The sequence below is a fragment of the Passer domesticus genome, chromosome 2 (genome assembly GCF_036417665.1).
Source record: "Passer domesticus isolate bPasDom1 chromosome 2, bPasDom1.hap1, whole genome shotgun sequence".
Lineage (NCBI taxonomy): Eukaryota > Metazoa > Chordata > Aves > Passeriformes > Passeridae > Passer > Passer domesticus.
Window position 1 is genome coordinate 87142495 of NC_087475.1, and position 13266 is coordinate 87155760.

At 46.3% G+C, this 13266-nt stretch overlaps 1 protein-coding gene across 1 annotated transcript in view; it reads right to left on the bottom strand.

Moving 5' to 3' along the window:
• The window catches only part of MYO7A (myosin VIIA), a 100949-nt gene that overhangs the window by 86591 nt on the left and 1092 nt on the right, over positions 1-13266 (bottom strand). The window lies entirely within an intron of this gene.

Below are 13266 nucleotides of genomic sequence, written 5' to 3' on the forward strand. Positions count from 1 at the left end.
CCTGCCCTCCTGCAAGGGATCTGAGAAGGATTAAGGATTTTCCAGCATATTTTACTGTTCATCTGAGAAATGGTGAATAAAAAGATCAGACCTACACCCTCAGGGACAAGCACCTTTGTCCTTACCAAAACCAGGATTACAATCAGGAAGGAAAACAATGGCTTTTGAATGCAGTTAAGCTCACAAACCCCTACCATCTCTGGGATCTCTAACCACTGGCTGTGGATGGCAGTGAGCAGAAAGGAGGAAAGCAATGTCCCTATGTACTACTCCTCCTAGTCTTTGTCTGTCTGGAAGCTGGCATGGTTGGGAAGCTGTGACAGTTTGTATTTTTGCACTCTGCCTGGAGCCCTGAATGGGAGGCAGGGCTTTCAGGTCAGAAGGCATCAGTCTGAAGATGGCAGCCATTCCTCTTCTTCTTGACTTACAGCAATCTTCCCTGCTAGCTTGATCAACAAGCAAGCTCTCAACAGAGACAACACACTACTTCTTTAGGTAATTAGCTCCAGCTCAAGCAATCCTCAGTGTTAAAAATTATCTCAGTATCCTGTCCTAGGGTCTCATCCTCTGTATTTCCCTTCAGCTTCCCACCTGAGGAAGTCACAGATTACCAACGACAACTGACCACATAGATGGGCCCACATGGAGAGTTTTGTCTGGTCTAGTGGAAGGTGTCCCTGCCCATGGCAAAGGGGTTGAAAATAAATTATCTTTAAGGTACTTCTCAACCCAACCCATTCCATGATTCTATGATATTCCCCATTTCTCCAATCTGAGTTTTGAACTGAAGTGTTACAGTAGCGGCCATTCACTTGCATCCTCCCTTCCTGTGGCACCAGTATCCTCATCCTAGTAAGAAGAAATTGTCATTTCTAACTCCTCCAGAATAATGAAATCCAGCCTTCTGGTTTTGTTACCTGTTATCTCCTATGGAGAAAAGATGCATTCCCATGGAAAGCAATGATATTGCCTGGGGGGGCAATAAAAAGCAATGGGAATTCACCCAGAGCATTCTCTGGTGGTTTGGTTTTTTTTTTTTTACACACAGGACAGCACACCCTGAGCTTTTGCTAGTGAGCAAACAGTACAAGACTCTCTTGGCAAGGACATGGCAAGCACCACCTGGCCACATGTTGCCTGCCACCGGTGCTGAGAAAGTTCCCTTATTTATGCCTTAATTGCCGCCTCCGCACAGACGGATCAGCTCGGGGTCATGCTGACAAATGACGTGAGGAATGCAAGGAAGCTCTCACCTCATCAAGGCAGGTCACAATAGCAATAAGCCGCAGAAAACATTGGAATTACCATTGCTCATGTGAGCGGCGCATCCATGACACAGCCTGCCTGCGGGCTCCACCTGCACTGGGATCAGCAAAGAGCCTGATTTCCTGGAAAAGCTCTGACCCAAATTCCATGAAGGTCAAGAAAAGCCTTTCCTACAGCTTTTGCATCAGAACTTGAGTGACTACCAGATTTCCAGTGAATGCTGGTCTCAGGAGAGGAACAGCTGCTTGAACAAGAGGTGTGCTTTGGGGTAAAGAATTACCTCCCTGTCAGCTGCAGATCCATCTTCAAGGACAACTGAGGGAAAAAGACAAATTCAAGCAGAGCTGGAAGCTGAGATATAAAGGTAAACCTGAGCAGGGTGGGTAAAGAGCCCTTGGGAAGTCCTGGAGCCTCAAAAGGGCTCCTTGGTGTGCAGTACTGTGCAACTAAACAACAGCCTGCAAGGGCTCTTTTAGGAGATGTGCAGCTTTTTCTCTAGCTATTCCTGCAACACTCAGCCTTACAATGATGAAAGGCACAGGATTAGGTGCTAATTAGATTTGAGGGTACTCCCTGTCAGGCTTCTCCTTCTCGTGGGCGGATGCTGTTCTCAGGGAAGACCTGGTAGTCTTTAATTGTGGTGGGGTTTTGTTTGGCTAGTTTGTTTATTTTGTGTTTTGCAAAAAAGGGATGTTCCAGATCTCCAAACTCACAAAATCCCAGCTACTTGGAGTAAAAACAACCTTTCCTACACAAAAGAACACAGAGAACCTGCTAATCAATTAGCCAAATAACTACAGGGTGAAAAGACCACAGGTGCCAAGTTGGCTTTCTGTCGTAAAACAGCCCAGCACAGGAGCAGCCTTGCTGTATTACATACACAGATACTTTGCATTTTTGTACATTTCTGTACATAGGGCTTTTTTTTCCCCATGCAAGGAGGTCCAGGAAGAAAGTGCAGTGTTAATGCACACTGCAGTCTGTCATTCTGCAAGTGCAACTGAAACCCAGGGAAATGATGCTCGTAACTGAAACCTCCAATAAACATGGTGTCATCTACACAACATGAGTGACAGACAAGTGTCAGGGGCTGTGCAGTAGGTAGCGCTTCCAGCCAAAGATTTCAGTACCCAAAAAGAGGGTATGATTTTCAACAGACCCTTGGGTAGAGATGAACAATATGAAAAACATGCTGAGCACTTATAAACTGAACACTTACAAACCATGTGCTGAGCTCTCCTCATTGGTCAGGCTGACTATGGATCAGCTAAAAATGCAAATGATGTTTCTTTTGACCCAGCTAAAAATCTCAACAACCAGATTCCCAGCAGTATCAAATGATTGAGATAAAATTGGGTTGAAACTTGGGTTGAAACTGTGCTGATTTCCACAAGTTGTAAAATGCGGCACCATGAAATGCTGAGGCAGTGATCTCTGCTGAGACTGTGAAGGGTTTGAAAAGACAGCAAAGAAAAGCAGTGTGATCCTCTGTGCCTTCCTGCACCAAGAGCTGCAGCACTAATCAGCGCCTGTAGTGACAGCTCCAGGCTGTGCCATACTGTTTGCTTTTGCAAAGCACTGCCCTGGTCAGTGAAAGGACCATGGAGACTCATTCTCCAGCTGCAGGGTCTCAGAACTTTTTTAGAATCATAAAATAGTTTGAGACAGAAGGGACCTTTAAAGGTCATCTGGTCCAAACTCCTTGCCACAGGCAGAGACAGGTTCCACTAGATCAGATTGCTAAAAGCTCCATCCAACTTGACATCGAATACTTCCAGAAATGGGGTATTGATCACTTCTCTGGACAGCCTGTTCCAGTGCCTTACCATCCTCATTGTAAGAAATTTCTCTCTTATCTAATCTAAATAAACTCTCCTTCAGCTTAAAGCCATTCCCCTTTGTGCTATCACTACATCCCCTTGTCCAAAGTCCCTCTCCAGCTCTCCTGTAGCCCCTTTCATTATTGGAAAGGGCTGTGACTTCTCCCAAGAACCTTCTCTTCTCCAAGCTGAACAAACCCAAATCTTTCCTCTCAGACTGTCTTCATAGGAGAGGTGCTCCAGTCCGCTGAGTTTCTTCATGGACCTCTGTGGTCCCTTTGATCCTCTGCTTTGTCGCTACCAATCTCCTAACAGAGTTACCCAAACACTTTATATTTCAGCTGAGGACAATACAGACAGTTCCCCAAAGAGGCTGACACCCCCTGTGTGTTTAGCTGTGCTGGGGGTGCATTCTGAGCTGTACTCTGTGACTACCTCAGATGTAGCCAGGTGGGCCATCTCTTTCTTCTCCCAGACAAACAGCAGCAGGACAAGGGGACATAGACTTAAGCTGTACCAGAGAAGGTTCAACTTGGATATCAGGAAGAATTTCTTCGTAGAACTGGTGATTAGACATTGAAATGGGCTGCCTGAGGAGGTGGTGGAGTCACCATCCTGGAGGTGTTTAAGGAAGGACTGGATGTGTCACTCAGTGCCATGGTCTATTGACATGGTGGTGTTCAGTCACAGGTTGGACTTGGTGATCTCAGAGGTTTTTCCAACAGAACTGATTTTGTTATTCTGTGCAAGAGTGCAAATCTCCAAGTCAACACCATGTCTCAAAAGGTGATAAACTAGCTAACTCAAAAAACTAACCCCAAAACACTTCAGACCTCAGGATGTGATTTTAAGCAGAAATCAAGACAGAAGCAAATTTCCACAAAGCCAAAAGCCTGTTTTGTGATGCACTCACTACCTAGGGATGGTGGAAAGCAATGCCTGAACATTTCCTTGCCTCCTCCTGGCCATGCCACAGATCAGAAGAGAGCTGGGAGCAAATACTTGTCACTGTGTTTATCCACACAAGCCTGGGGACCATGGAGTAAAACAGAAGAATGCAAATCCTAGAATGGGAGCCCATTAGCATATCTCTCTGTTGTGGCTTTATGCCTCACATCAGCATCCATCATTCCCGTGACACTGCTGTAATTCAGGTGTCTTTGTGGTTCTCAACCTTTCCTATTCATGCTCCAAGTCCCATCTGACACCCAGAGTGGGACTGAGCTGTTTATATGCAGACACTGGGCTTCATCAAGTCAGCAAATATTGGAAGGGTGAAGGATCTGGAGGACAAGTCTGATAAGGAGCAGACAAGGCTGCTGGGGGTGTTTAGCCTGGAGGAAAGGAGGCTCAGGGGTGAGCTTATCTCTCCTTACAGCTCCCTAAAAGGAAATTGTAGCCAGGTGTGGGGTCAGTCACTTCATCCTAGTAACAAGCAACAGCACAAGAGGAAATGGCCTCAAGTTGTACCAGGGGAGGTTTAAACTGAATGTTAGGAAAAAAACTTTTCATTGAAAGGGTTTTCAGTGAAAACCCAGGACAGTGGTAGAATTACCATCCCTATGGTAAGTGTTCACAAGGCATGTGGATAGAGCATTTAGGGACATGGCTTAATGGTGAACATGGCAGTGCTGGGTTAATGGTTGGAATTGATGAATTTAGACATCTTTTCCAACCTGAACGTTTCTAAGATTCTCTAAGATCACCTCCATAACTATGGGGACACACTAGTGCTTCCAAGGCCCAATTCATTCCATCTGTCAGGATTATTTATCACCATAGACTACAGTAGAAGAATGAGGTGACTGGTTTCACTTTTGTGTCCCCTCCTTTCTCCCATCCCTGAGCAGCTGTGAATATGAAACAAGACCACTTAGCTGACTCTGAGGGTTTGAACCCCAGACCTCTATTTGGAGGGTTTTGGTAGCAGTGCCATGGAAAGAGACACCTTAACTGAACGAGTCCCAGCCAAAATGTGACATTAAAGCAAGAAATCACAGAAAACTCGCCCCTCTGGAAAGTCAGAGAATTGATATGCAGTAGCCTCTGTTCATCTGAGAGTGGTCAGGAAACAGGCATCAATTTTTTAAGCCTTCAGCAGGAAGTTCAATAGATTTGCCCTGCATTCAATCTCCTCGAAAAGTCCAGCAGGTAGAGGAGCTGAACAAAAGACCTGACCTTTTCTCCCTCACTGAGCTTTCACACAGCCCAAGCAGAACAATGGACCACGGCGGCATCTGATCCCGACTCTGCGCAGAGCACTCAGCACAGCCTCCCAAGGAGGGCAATTTCCTTTGTGCACCAACCTCTACCGCCAGCTGAGTATTTTTCAACAGCCACAATAATTAATCAAATAAAGTATCCTTTTGCAAGGAGGTCAGGTGTAATTTCAGCATAATCCACACGCAGCAGGCTGAGCTGATCTAGGGAAAATGCTGCACTTGCAGGTTGGCTGAATGGTGTTTGCAACTGTTTTCATCTCCTCTTTACCAGCACATGAACTCCCTAAGTTCTGCCCCTACACACAGGGCCCAGCACATGACAAGAATAAATTAGGAGTAAAGCCTTTGTTTGAAACTGGGGGTGATCTGAGACATGAACATGCTCTCAAGATTCTCCTCCTTGGAGTAGCCAGTGCTGGGCTGTACTGGAAGCCCTCTTGCTTGTCCTGAGCAAATTGAGATGTCTGGACAGCACTGTACCAAGACCAGAGCTCAGAACCTGCCTACCTGTGATTCAGAGAAGCTCAACTAGCCTGGACTGAGCAGACCAGCAAGTGCCAGTGGGATCACCATGGACCTGCTCCTTCATAGGCTGGTAAATTCCTGCTGTTTATAGAGCAAACAATACACACAGATGTGGTCATTGACTTCAGCCTGATGTGTTTTACACTGAATGCTTGGATTTGGGAGGAGATTCATGCATTGGGCATCCTGTTTTGGGACAGGTTCAGGAGGCTACAACCTTCTGAGACACCCAAGCTGTGCCAGCCCTGCAGCTGAATCACAAGACATCAGCTCTTAGCCTAGATGCACGTGTAACCCTTTGGCTGTATTGTTCAGGGACCTACAAAGACTCTGTTATCTGAAAACAACTCTGTAAAGGTCACAGAATCCTAGAAGGATTTGGGTTGTGAGGGCCATTAACATTATCCTGTTCCATCCCCTCTGCTGCTATGGGCAGGGAGCATTTCCACTAGATCAGGTTGCTCACAGAGAGCCATCCAACAGGGATAGGGAATCCACAGCTTATCTGGGCAGCCTGTTGCAAAGGCTTGGGAACCAGAAATCTAAGGAAAGGAAAGGTGCTTAATTTTACAACAGTCTCTAGATGACCCTCCACCACACAGACAATATATGGCAGAAGTAATTTAGTGAACTTAGCTCAGCTCAGTAAATTAATTACTAACTCACTTCTGGTTTTTTACCTATAGGAATGTTCTCTAAAGGGAGCCTTTACTGCAGCCACTGTTTAAGCAACAACTCTAGCAAGATATTATCCTGTGTTATTCCTTCTTGAATCCCAGCCTATTTATGGAGGAGGGGCTAATGCTATCCTCATTACACACAGAGGGAAACTGAGGCATGGAGTGAGGATGCCACTTTTCCTGAGGTCATGCAGTAGAACCAGGGCACCCAAGGCTGTGCCTATGACTCCAGATCAGAATGTCTTTATTAAAGGCAGCTCCTCTACCCTTCGCTATTCTTAAATTGGCATAATAAGCAGCTGTCTCACCTCTACTCTTGCAGGTCCCTAATGATCTGGCCTTGGCTCTCTCCTTTTGGTGCTACTACTGCTGGCTGGAGCAGGACTTCTTCAAGCTGTTATAATCCTGTGAGGGTTTTGTCTCAGCAGGAACCCCTTTCCTGGGATTTTTAGTGAAATCGTCCTTCTGCCCTAACACTATCCTCTTATTTTTTCATGGTCCTGGAGAAATTCAGGGTGGCCCTTCAAAAGACTGGGCCTCCAAATGCAAGGGCTGCTAGGATTAAGTGGGTTCAAATCATAAGATACCAACCCTGTTTTTTTCTGCTGAGACTCCTGCTGACTGCTGAGGTTGTTTTGCTTGAACAGGGACTGTAAAATTAAGTGGAGACTCTGCTCTGCCCTTTCAGGATGCCTTTGGTGCAATCACCATCACACCCCTCAGGGCAGTATCAGGCAGAGCTGGGAGACATCAGCCCTGTAATAGTCCAGATGAGAGGGGGAAGGACACTCCCTGACTCATTGGCTGCACATGCAAAAGTCATATTAATTTTTCAGCTGGGGATTCTGAGTCACAGGGGCTGCTTGCTGCTGATCTACTGCTCTCCTGCTTGGTGTTATTCAGTGCATGGGATGCTCTGCTCTAAAGGGCATCATCTAACTGAGCTGAAGTCACTCATATAGGTCAGAGAGTTAGACTAAAGGGCACATAAAAAGGTAGATTTAGATTAGATATTAGGAGGAAACATGTGAGAGTGGTGAGACACTGTCACAGGCTGCACAGAGAAACTGTGGCTGCCCCATCCCTGGAAGTGCTGAAGGCCAGGCTGGATGGGGCTTTGAGCAACCTGGTTGAGTGGAAGGTGTCCCTGCCCATGGCAGGGGGTTGGAATGAGATAATCTAAAAGGTCTCTTTCAATCCAAACCATTCTATGATTTTATATGTCAGGTGTTGCATAGGCATAAAGTAGAAGTCATTGCATCCTGAAACAGCCTGGATGGACAAAAGGACTGGAGTCTCCAGGAAGTAAAGCAGCTTTGCTCCATGCCAAGCTCCCACCTAGCAAAGAGAGAGCCAGAAATAGATAGAATTTAATCTGTGGAGGAGCAGCGCTAACAAAAGCCTCATTTACAATGACAAAATTCCAAATAATAAGATTTATAGATGGTCGGTTGGGCATAGTCCCTCCTAAGAAGACTTTCCTGCAGCTGGGGCATCCACAATAGCTTTCTCACCCCACCTGAGAAGGCCAACAGGCAGTGGCATCATGCTGCAGGGCACCAGATTTCTCCCATGCTCACCTGTGTCATTTCAGGAAGTGTTTAGGAACTTTGTTTCCTTGTTACAACTCAAATTTGAAGTGAACTTGATCATCAAACTACTGTGATTAGGTGACACATCTAAAGGGACAGGTAAAGTGGCCACACAAGCCTTGTTTCCTATGGTAATCAGCCTAGATGAGAAAGCTAGCTTTAATCAGGTCCTTAAATGATTCCAGCATTAACAAACTGCTCTGTTCCTACCCTTCTTTACAGTACTTTGAGATACCCACACAAAGAAAGGTGAGGCTGTTGATAGTTTGCTATCATTTGCTCTCAGCTACATTTAAGAAATTGGTGGTTTCTGGAGACAGGTCTCATTTCCCTGGCTGAAGTCAACATCACACCTCCACCTGAAAAGCTTGAGTTTTGTTCCTGTTTACTTAATATCTTCCCTGACTGCTGAGCTCAGGGCTGGGAGGACAGGACCTGGTTTGCTACCCTGAAGGGTAGTCTGCCCTGGGAGAAAAACAGATATAACCGGGCATTGGGGGAGGTCTAGAGGGCTTTTTCTAAGAGCAATAAGGCTGTCCTAACAGCTTTCACCTTCTGTTTCCCACCACCCAATTTGTATTGGTAAAATTAACCTAAATCAACTGCAGTCCTGATTTACTTCATCATTTGGCCAAGATCTTAGAAGTCTTTTCCAGCTATAGAGAACTCATGCAAACTCATGCAAGAAGACTTGACTTGAGGAAGGCTCTTACACAGAAACTACAGATGAAATGATCACTCCTTTGTTTCTCCAGACCAAAACCTTGTGTGGGCTGCATGAGAGACAAACCCAGTGTGTGTGTGTGTGGTTTCTGGAGTTCATCTCAGCCCAGGGTAAATCTTCTGGCCTTGATGGCACTGATCCAGCAAAGCTGAGGGATGAGAGGAAGCAGGACAGAAATAGCTGGGGTATCACTGCGTAACAGCAACCTCCACTGATGCTGGAAAACACCCAAAGGCTCAGACGTGGGAGGCAGCACTCTGATGTGCTCTAGCTGGGCTTGAGGGCTCCTTCCACCTCAGCACAGCACACACGTGCTGGACTCCTCTGTCCCAGTGCAGGAGGCCTGCCTGTCCCCAGCCTCATCATCACCTCAGCTCTGGTGATGAGAGGTGGTATGGTGTGGTTTGTAGGTGCTCCTCCTTCCCTTCCAGCTCCACTGTTGCTGGGAAGATGTTTGAGACCACTGAGCTCATGGGAGCTTTGCCTGAACTCGATGCCACCAAGAGGCAAAGCATTTTCTTCTCCCAGCATCTCCTGTTGGCATGAATTCAAACTCCTGGACACCAACACACACCAGGCACATGGAAAACTGACTTACAAAGCAAGCCTCACCCCAACAAAGGCTCTGGAAATCACAGGAATCCACACACAAACCCCAGCTTTTCTAGCAGAGATCCAGCTGATCAATATCTTTGTGACAATTCCCTAATGGCTTTCAGGAAATCTGATACTTAACCTGCAAGAAATCCCACTAAGCTCCTCTCTGTATCTGCTGGAATAAAAATATTTTCAATGAAAAAAGAACAGGTTTTGTTGTATTTCCCTTGGCCCACATGACACATGGGGCTTGTACTAAAATGATGTGCTGACACTTTATCTTCTCCAAGATAACTAAGAAGTGCAGTGAGGCTGATCTCTCAGAAGAATTCTTTGAAGGAGGATCTCTGGGCATGAACAACTTTTTAGTGAGTTGAGCTCCACATAAAATAGCCCACACTGGATCCAGCCTGTGGGCTCCCCATCTACTATATTTCTCTGACAGAGGATGCCTAAGGAGCAGTATAAAAGCAGATGGAGTGGCATTACTCTGCAATGTTCCCCCAGAAATTAGTAATTTGCAGCTCAAGAACCTCTAGAGCCAAAAAAGGGGTATTTTCCTTTCACATACATGCTTTATAGTTTTTAGAGGCTTTTTGCAAAGGAAACTTGTCCAAGTGCTTTTTTAACCCAGTACTTTGAGAATCCACAGAGTTCTGCCATAAGGAGCACTACAGATTCCAGATTGTGCAAACTTTTTTTATCTTTGAGCCTGGCCTCTGTAAACTTTATTTGATGCTCCCTAATTTTTGTATTTCAAAAAAAAAATAAGGAAAATCTTTATTTTGCATTCACCACGCAAACATGACCTTCCAGGATTTATAACATACCTTCCTCTCATCTCTTCTCAGCTTGGAGCCTTTGTCTAAACAATCATTCCTCCTGTGAAAGATGTCCCAGACCTCTCACCGTCTTTCCTTTCTCAGAATTCTACCCAGTGAAATAATTTTTGTTTCAGATGACTTGAAATGAGAAAAATCACCAGAGGAGTGGAATGTGCTCTCTGGACAACAGCAGATATCAGGAGGAACACAGAAGGGCTTATTCCTAATATTTGGGTCCTGGTCCCAACCTAGCACAGCCCAGAGCACCTTTTCCCTGTGCCCTGGTGTTTTGGGCAGGTGAGTCCTGCTCAGGTGGAAGGTGCTTCCTAATTACAACCTGCAAGCCTTACGAGACTAAATCTCAGTGATCAAGGCCAGGTTGGGTGGGACTTTGAGCAACCTGGTCTAGTAGAAGGTATTCCTGTAAAAGTCTTTACAAATACATGGAGACATTGAGAGCTACCATGATCCTAGATTTATCTTCCCATTTCCGAAGTCAGGAACAGCTGAAGAGAGTGTCTTTGTCTGATGGGGTGAAGCCCCTTCCAAGCACAGCTCCCACTGTACAAGCCAGTGTGGGGAGAGGGGACAAAGCCTGGATTCACAGAGGCTCTGTTCACCCAACACTCCATGTAACATCAGGCATAGCCTCGTGTAAATCTTCCTTTCTCCACACTCATAAAGTGGAGACCAAGCTAGTTGTGCAGCAACAACAGCAGTGCAAACCTCTTCCCTGGACACCTGTCAGTCTACAGCCATCCTCACAGTGTGAGTTTTAACCCCTTTCATGCATGTGAAACTGTGTTCAGGTCATCTGCACCTACACAATGCTGTGTCATTACACCAGGTTAAATGCAGGAAAGGGGATGGCAGCAGCTGAACCAACATCCTGGGAAGGGCATTTGCTGGGACTGCAGTCTCAGAAGAGCTCAATAATTTTCTGTGACTGCTCTGAGGCTGACAGTGGGACAAAGCACTCAGTTTTTAGATTCCAGCTGGGCTGAGGTAGAAGTTGCTACCCAGCTGCTCAGGCTGGGCAGGTCTGGGGGGAGACTCATCTAACAATTCCAAGATATGAAGGGGTCCGCAGAGATTTATAGCTATGGATTTCTAACTTTTTTATTTTCTTTGGTACTCAATCTACTTCAAGTGCCTGTTTTTTACTGGATTTTCACATTTTGCGCTCCCATTGTGCACAACTGCACTCTGCTCTCTACAAGTGTCTGACTATGAGAGGTTTATATTGGATACTAGGACAAATTTCTTTGCAGACAGGGTGGCCAGGGAAGTAATGGAGTCATCAGCCCTAGAGGTATTTAAAAGACGTGTCAATGTGGCACTTCAGGACACAGTTTAGTGGTGGACTTGGCAGTGCTGGGTTGAGAGTTGGCCTTTATGATCTTAGAGGGATTTTCCAGCCATTGTGCTTCTACAGGTCAGAGCAGGGGCTCTGTGCACAGCTCCAGGCACAGCAGGGATTGGGAGGGTCTGCCTGGGGATGGTGCAGCATAGCCATGGACTCTGCTGGGGCAGTGCTGTCCTGATAAGCTTTCTGGCTCTACCTAGCACTTGACTGGGGGACCAAAAAGTCACAAACACATAGGCTCATCCCATATCAGTTCTCCTCTAGGACACTGCCTAGCAGAGAGGAAGGTTTCACAGTGCAAAGCTCTCACAGTCTTACGTGCTGTCTCCACATCCTGCCAAACCCTTGGTACAGTGACACTTGTCCCACTCTGCTTTGAGAGAAAAACACTGGCTCTGCTCCAAGAGAAAAATACTCCCCCCCTGTTTTTCCTCTCACCTTCGAAAGGGACTGGCAGAACTGATGTGACCGTGATTGGAGCCAGCATGGTCTTGATGTGGACAACCGAAAATGTGCCCAGGACTGAGTGCCTGCAGCCACCTATCCTGCCAGCCCCTTTCTGCCAGGCTTGGAAGCTGCTCTCTGCAGCTCCAGGAAAGGCTTTGAAAAAAAACCTATTAGCTGACAATGCCTTCATTAATCACAGCATAATCCTTTCCATGGCAACCCAAGGATTGCGAAGTCACAAGTTAGCAAGTGCAAGACAGAAATGCTGTACAGCACCCTTGGCCCAGGGAAACTTCACAGCTAGCGAGAGGAATCAGTTGCTCTGAGGAGGGGAAATGAGTTAGAAATAGTATTGCCTCAAAAAGAGGGTCATCCCTGGCCAGGATTCAGATCTCATAAATGCCACTGTCCGTGGGGAGATCCTGTAGCTCCATGAAGTTACTCCAGTCTCACCCCAAAAAGCCCAAGAAGAGATTTTGGCCCTACACCTTAGTTTTACCGAAGATCAACGCTTTCAAACAGGTCAGGGAGAGAAGAAGGACAGTTTGTCACCAGGCCATCACCACAAAGTTAAACACAATTTAGATACACATATTTAGGAATTATAAGGGCTCAGAGATTGCAAAGCCACAGGTGAAAACAATTTTGACCATCAAAGAACAGGAGAGAAGTGCTGTCCTGGATTTCTTTGCCCTTTTTTGTCCCTCTTTGATTTTCCCTGGGACAGTTTAGGCAGAGGGTAGGGAGGAGACTTCATGGGGCCTCACAGAGATGCAGATTTTGACTGAAGCTTTGGCAAAGCTCAGTCAAAGCTGCAAATCCATTCCATACCTTCACACTACCAGTGTTGGGAGCTTGCAGTTCCTCACCTCGTGGGAAGAGTAAGATCCATAGCATCCTATAGTGAAGGATGGGTGAGGAGTCAGCTTGCAACAACCATGTCCTTGCCACCTTTATGTAATGCATAGGTTAACCCTGCAGGGTTGGTTCTGGGACATCCTTTTGCCCAGACTATGGAGAGAAGCACTCACACTCACACCAACACCACAGCCCAGGGCTGTGAGAAAACCACTTCTAGCTTCTGCCACCTCCTTCTGCAGGGGAGACTTAACAGCAAGGGGCAACCAGGCAACATTAGACCCACCAGTGTGCTGCCTTTCAAATCCCCCTCCATTTTGCTTACATGGCACAGCCTCTACCATA